Below are 7389 nucleotides of genomic sequence, written 5' to 3'. Positions count from 1 at the left end.
ATTGGACACGCATCGATCGGCCTAAATTACAACCCACAAATACTAAACTCAGCCCATTTGGGGGCAACGCTTACACTCTCCTAGGAAAATGCAAAGTGGTTGTTTTCGTCGAGTCTGAAAGTATCCCAGTTGTCTTTTATATGTTACCAAATACTAAAGGGGTCGCTGATAAGTCACTACTAGGCCGCACTTTCAAAAACCATACAAAGTGCAATGTGAACTACAACCTAGATCGCATCCATCTTGTTGTAGGCAATGTGCACATAGTAACTACCTTCGGCAAGGGTCATCTTATGACTCCTACAATTGCAGAGCCACCAATAGAGACCCCACGACCAAGACTAAGGAGAAGGGCATGGATAACTCACCCCATGCTCCAACTGCTAGAATCAAACCCATCCAAGCCATTCACATGGCCAAAAAGCCCACGCTCATATGGGTGCCAAAACGGCGAAGGCCATCTCCTGGTAAACCACAGAAACATGCTTCTAAATGCAAAAACTATTAATTGCCTAAGCGACAGCTCAGATGCTATCGACATAGGCGCACTACCACGCCACGATGGATCTCTAACGATCTCCTGCGAGCACAAGGATACTATGAGGGCAACCCCTGGATATGGGTGCCTAAGTGCAGACATTCAAGAAGCTCAACTCTGAGCAACCCCACTCAAGCTGGTTAGGTTGGCACATACAAAGCACAAACCGCAAAGAACCCTGAACCAGCACCAGTGATGGTTAATGACTCCCAACACATTGTCCCAAGTTGGATGCCCCAGCACCATCCAGGTTAGAGGAGTTGCGCACCCCCATGTTGGTTCGAATAGAGTGCAGCACGCCTCCTATGCCATTGAAGCCCACTGCAGCATCTCCAAGTGCTCTAGAGTGCAAAGTCCCATTTGTGATGCCAGCAATGGAGTCACCACTGTCCAGCCCAATTGTGCCATCACCACCAGCAGGTCTTAAGCCTTCGTACGAAAGATGATCTTTCCTTTCAGTGGCCAAGGATCTCACTGAGACCTCGGGGAATGACGTAGTGACATGCATCAAGGAGTTGGATGACACCTTCACAACATTTGCTAGGAGCTATGAGAGGCTTGACCTAGGACTTCTTGACAAACCCCTTGCTTCTGATGTTCGCACATTGCCATGCACTTGGGAAGACTACAAGTTTATGACCATCAAATTTCCCAAAATTGCGGCCGAATTAATCGCTAATGGAGAAATCTCAAAGGAGCAAGATGTTCTTAGAAGACTAGTCACCTCTCACCGCAAGCTTGCTCGCTCTACACCTGAACGAGAACTGGAGGAGCTCACACAGCTTGCCAGCTCTGCTTCTTCGTTCTTACAACTGTGGTATGCCTTATGACTCCAATGGGAGAAAAAAGGCTGCCGTATCATGACCAATGCTGAGCAAAGAAGGGCAATCAAAACAATTGAATGTGACCCTACTTGTGTGGCACCTCTTTCATTTAGAGTTTTGGCCATTACACGCAACATACACTTAGATGATCAGGTATTGGCCCACCCTTACATTGGCGAGTTCCTCACGGAAGAGGAGTTGCACGTTGCTAGTCGCCTCAACTCCAGGGACATCTTTCATGATGTCTTGACCTACATCACTCAAACTTCCATACAACCATGCGAACTTGATCGTCATGCCCAGCTTGAATATAACCCTAACCTTTATACTTGGATGTTGGCCAAGTAGCTCGCCCCACACAGCCCATGCGAGCCTTCCTCCTCCCCTCGCTAATCTTGAAAAGGATTCCCTTAACACTTGGGGAAAAGGGGGGGGAGGAGTGAATGAGAACCAAGTGATGTAGCAAGAGGTATAAAGGATGAAAATGATCAATTGAATTCAAATAGGAAAGAATGCAAGGAGGAAATAGATGTTGTTTGTGAATTATTTCTAAGTTTCATTCCTCTGAATCAGCATGGCAAACTGTCACACGCATTCTTTCTTGGGTTTTGCTAGGAATGAATCAAGTCATAATGCTAATGTTGACTTGGTTGATGACAGGCGCCTACCATGGTAGGATAGGGTAGACTCCCATTCGCAGAAGCGGAGCTGACCAAGTGTGGAATCAGCATCGAGATGCGTGGATTTAGCCAATTCACATTCAAGCATACCATGAATCTAGATGAAGACATCTTAGAAGAGCCGGCCGTGAGGGAGCTGGTGGACAAATGTAACCTCCAAAAGTACGTGGAGAAGGTCAGACAGGCAGTAGACTACAACATGTGCGCGGATTTCTTAAGGAGCTTCGATGAAGGAAGGAGCTGTGGGATGGTCATAGTGAGGGCGGGTGATTAGGAAAGAAGGGTGCAAGTGCCCCTTAACGTAGACATTGTCGAGAGATCCCTGGAGCTTGTGCCCAAGAAAGAAAGATGCCCAAAAAGAGATGTGTATGTCATGCTGGGAGTCAGAAAAGAGGACATGCACATGGTTGATGGAATCAGTCTGGCTGACATTCCAGACCCTGCGATGAGGATGCAAGCTAAGATGATCCATGCTCTTTTCTCGGGCCACAGATACAACAAACTAATGAATAGAATCAGCAACCACTACTGGAAAGCATTGCGGCAGGAGTTTCAGAGGAGGTGGATTGGAACAGCTTTGTCCAGAAGACTATTAGGAGTTCAGCCGCCCTTCTGGCTCCAGCTGCAACACTAGCTGGTGGGGAATCTCTGGCCTCTACCACACGATCCACAAGAAAGAAACCTGCCACCAAAGCCTCTACAATAAGATACGGAGGTGTCCTCACGGCAATCATTGATGAGGCTATCAAGGATGCCGGCGTGGAGGAAGAGCAAGCTAGGCACCAAAGCTCACCTCACCATAAGGAAGAAGGCTTGAGCGAAAAGACGGCAAGCGACGAAGGAGAGCCTGAAATACCACCCACCCAAATGGACAAGCCACAGAAGCAAATGAAGACTAACAAGAGCCAAAAAAAGGAGGAGAGACTGAGCAAAGAGGAGTGGGCCGAGGTGAAGAGGGCCCAAAGAGAGTCAAGGAGGGTGGAGGAGCAACGATGGAAAGAGGAAGAGAAAGAACTCGAAGGAGTTAGAGAAGAGTCAAAAAGGGTAGAAGAGGAGAGGCAAAGAAGGGCGGAGGAGGAAGCCAACGAGCTGAGGATGAAAGAACTGACTGAGTTGGCAGAGGCCACTCACAGATCTGTTGAGGAAACCCATGGAAGAGGAGAGATCAACCCTTCGAGTCCCCACCATGAGGCCGAAGTAAGTGGCATTGTGGAAGCAGCCCCAGTGATCGTAGGCAAGGGCAAGCCGCTGTTGCACGCCCTGCTTCCTCCTTTGTGCCGGTGCTGACCGACACCACAATCGCCCCGCAACCCACGCCCTCTCTAGACATGGCCCAACTGATGAGCATGATGTAGATACTTGTCAGTAAAGTGGCTGAGATTGTGCCAGAGACCGGAGCAAAAAGATCCGCCACTGCAGATGCCGAGTCAGGAAAGATCCGAAACGGCAAAAGCTAGAAGCGTCAACCACCATAGCTCCTACTCCCATGCCACTTGGTGCAGACTACGATGCTTACGTGGCTAAGCTCCTGGCACAGTTGGATAAAGCAAAGGAAGAAAAGAAGGTGGCCCTGGTGGAGCTAGAAAAGGAAAGGGAAACTTTGATAGCCTTGAGGCTTGAAGTTTCAAGGCAAGGAGCCAACCGGAAAAGGGAGGTGAAAGTGTTGTAGGATCAACTGGAGGAAAAAACGAAAGAAGCCCAGGATAATGAGAACCGCCTGAGAGAGAGGCTAGAGGACGAAGAGCAAAACCTAGTGGCCAAGCAGTGGAGCTTAAAGTTGCTAATGCAGCAATATGCTGACCTGGAACAGAGAATAGCTAGATTAGAAGGGTATGGACAATTGGTAGCTCAAGAAGGCGAGCCGAGCGAGCGGCATGAGAATACCATAGAAAAGCTATGGTATGAACTCGAGGAACAAGATAGGCTGGAGAGAGAGATAGAGTTCCTAGCATGGGAAAGGCCGGCAACCCTCGCAGCAGAAGCACAAGGGCGGCCACAGGAGGCACAATGACTGCAAGGTGCATTGGAGGCTTCCAAGGAAGACACAGAGGCCCTCATGGCCATGGCCTTCATGCAACGAAAACTGCACCTTGCGGAGGTCCAAAGCCACGAGCAGTTAGCACAAGAAAAGTCAGAACTAATCGATGAGGCAGAACAAAGGTTCGGTATTGCAAATCAAGTGAAAGAAATCACCGAAGAATAGCTGGCTCGAAAATCCAGGGAGTGGCACCAACTTTGGGTCTTAACAAATGAACAGCAACAGGTGGTAACCACATTGGCAAGTGAGCTGGAAGAGGGGAGGAGGAAGATGGATGAAAGAGCCAACGCATGGGAAGAGAACAATTTTGAAAGAATTAGGTAGTTAACGGAGCGCTTAGCAGTGGCTGAGTGCGAGAGAGTGCTTGCCGAATCGAGGGCCAAAGCAGCCAATGTATGCGCCAACGCACAAAGGCAAGCCTTTCTCAACACAGGTGTAGCACCAAGCAGAGGGAAATGATTCATTGGAGAGGGTGAGAAGGAAGCTAGAGTTGACTACATGAGCGCTAAGATATGGCCTTCATGAATGGGAGCTTCCCACTGGCACGGGAATCACGAAGGAGCAGCAATTCCACTACCTATGTCGTGCCGACCTCTCCACCATTGAGCTCAAGGAACTAGGGTTCGAAGAACAAGAGTAGCCTGCACCACCACCACAAGTGGCCCGAGCAGTGGTTGAGCTGAATGCCGAAGAGAGCCCAGACTTGGAGCATGATGCTGAAGAAGAACAATGAAGAATGCCCAGTTCGCCTCTACCAGACCTCCTGCCTGAAGAGCTCGAAGATGCCCACATGCCTGAGTGCATTGTGGCAGCTAGAAGAAGAAGGTAGGAATTGGTAGAGGAAGCACAACGTAGAGCATGGTCACTACCCAGACAATTCCCTGATGAGCCGGTGCCACTACGAGGGGATTCCAACCCTATCGATTGGCCTCAAGAATTGATCATATGGTGTGACCGAGAGTTTCAGATGAGACCATTTGAGCTTTCATTTGCCTATCCACACTTGCTGGACCGTGCGTTGCCTCTAGGCGTTCTATCCAAGATCAAGGACCTGGCCAATGACCTGGCAAATCAATGGATAGAAGAGAGGAGCCTTATAATAACTAGGTGGAGGCAAGAGCCTGCAGATTACTGGCAAGACAAGGTGAACAGGGTCCCCAAAACCGCCCAAGGCTACGAGGCACAGGCAAAGTGGTGGAGGAGGATTTGGAATGCCAATTTTGATGCCTGGACCGCCTTCTGCAGCTCACTTCCCGAAGAACGTAATGACCCCATCTACATGCCCTACCCCCGTAGGCATGGAGTTGATTATGACCGCACTATTCATGGAGATTTTGACTTTCCTAGAATATATAATGTACATGCCCGAAATCCCGAGAAATGCTTAGTTTTTAGAGTAGAGGATCTCCTTCCATCCATCAACCGCTTCCTTGCAGATTTTTCGTCTTGCTCGGATCCAGCCTTCCTAACCACCTGCAATTATCTTAGGCTTATCAAATTCCTATTAATGCAGAGGCCTATAGACGAGGAAGCCCACCTCCCCCCTCTTTTTTGACATCAACCTAGGAATAGATAGTAGGGCTATGACTAGATTAATGATGAGGGCAACCCTGCTTCCCTCCTTTTGCCTAGAAATTTTAGAGAATATGAATGATACCTGCTTCACGAGGTGTAATCATCCCTTCTTTTCATCCACACCTCTGAAGGCCTGGGCCGCTATTAAAGAATACCTACAAAGCCGTGCCTTTCTATCCCAATGCCTGCGCGACCACCCTGCGCTTTGGCTAAAGGAGATAGACATTAGCCAAAACGCCTCCTTTGTATGAAATCTTCAAAAAAAAAGAGGAAAAACAAAAACAAAAAGAAAAAGGGCACAAAGGCTCACTTTGCTCACCACACCTAGGGTTCACCCCTAGCCCCTCTCCCCACTTCACGCTCAGGGCACATCAAGGGCAGGACTTCCAGACCTGTCACCCTAAGTTCTGCACTGGACCTCCAACAACACACAAACTGGGTCCTCAAGTGTGGGACATTACCAAGGGCATACCCAAGGTTATACCCATCTCCCAGTTCCACTGCACATGCACTTACACCACACGGTGAGACAGACACACCCCTTAGGGAGTGCACAACTTTCTCTTGCAAGCTATGATCGTAACTCTCAGTGATGGACCCACCATTGGCATAGATCTTGGAACCACGTGTTCTTCAACTGATTATGGAGCCCCAGTTTTTTTAGCAATTGTCATAGAAGGAAAGTTACAATTGTGTGACAAATGCCGAGCATCTGCTTGAAGATCAAAGCATGCCGGAATATCTCCCAATCAGCAGGAATCAACACTCCATCATCTCTCATTCATGACAGCATCTTTTTGATTATGGCCATCTTCCCACCAGTTCCACTTAGTAGCAACCCCAACTACCCTGCTGCTCCCCACCCTAGTGCCATGGGACTGGCACTTTGCTAGGAGGGGGTAATGTTTATCGTAACACAGAAGATTACCGCAACACAGAGGATTGGAAAATGGAGCAGAAGTGTGGGAAAAATGGAAGAAGGAGATTTTTGAATGATGACCTCTCTAGAAGGCTTCAGTGTAGCCTCGAGAAAAGAAAAGAGTAAAAGTGCACCATTAAATATGAAGGCACTCCCGAACCCTTGTAAAAAGAGCACCGGGCTCACTCCTGTGCAAATTGTATGCATTAGTGGGAATGAGATAAGTGGAACAGTGGGAAATAGGAAAAGAGGGCCTAGGCTAATGGCCGGCCATGTAAAAGGTGGGGATGACCTCCCAAAAAGTAGGGTATGTATATAAAGTTCAAAAGTGAATGAGAAGCTCATTCTTGTGTGTGGCCAAAAATGGCTCTCCTCTTCTTCTTCTTCTTCTTGCTTGCTTGCTTGAGCTTGTGCTTGAGAGAGGGAGTGTGAGAGTGTGAGGGAGTGAGTGTGTGAGAAGCTCTCCATCTTCTCCTCTCTTCTTCTCTTCTCTTCTCTTCCCTTGTCTTACTCGCGGCGATGGAGCTTGGAGCGTGGAGCTTGAGGATGGAGCTCGCTTGAAGCTTGCACTTGGATCATGGAGCTACCGAAGTGCACAGGAGAGGAGGTAACTCGATCTACATGGAGGTAAGCTCACTACACTCGTAGATGTGGATGGCGCGTCGGCTATGTGAGAGGTAGCCATGGCGGCTCAGCTTGAAATGCTTGACCAATAAGCAGTATGTAGGTCTCGGGGTAGAGCTCCGTAGCTCCCCTCCACATAACCAATCCTCCTATAAGACCTTGACAACAAGATTCTCCTCTTTCTAGCAAGC

This window comes from Lygodium microphyllum, chromosome 17 (genome assembly GCF_053477565.2).
Source record: "Lygodium microphyllum isolate KBCC chromosome 17, Lygodium_microphyllum_v1.1.10, whole genome shotgun sequence".
NCBI lineage: Eukaryota > Viridiplantae > Streptophyta > Polypodiopsida > Schizaeales > Lygodiaceae > Lygodium > Lygodium microphyllum.
This window is presented reverse-complemented; position numbering follows the sequence as displayed.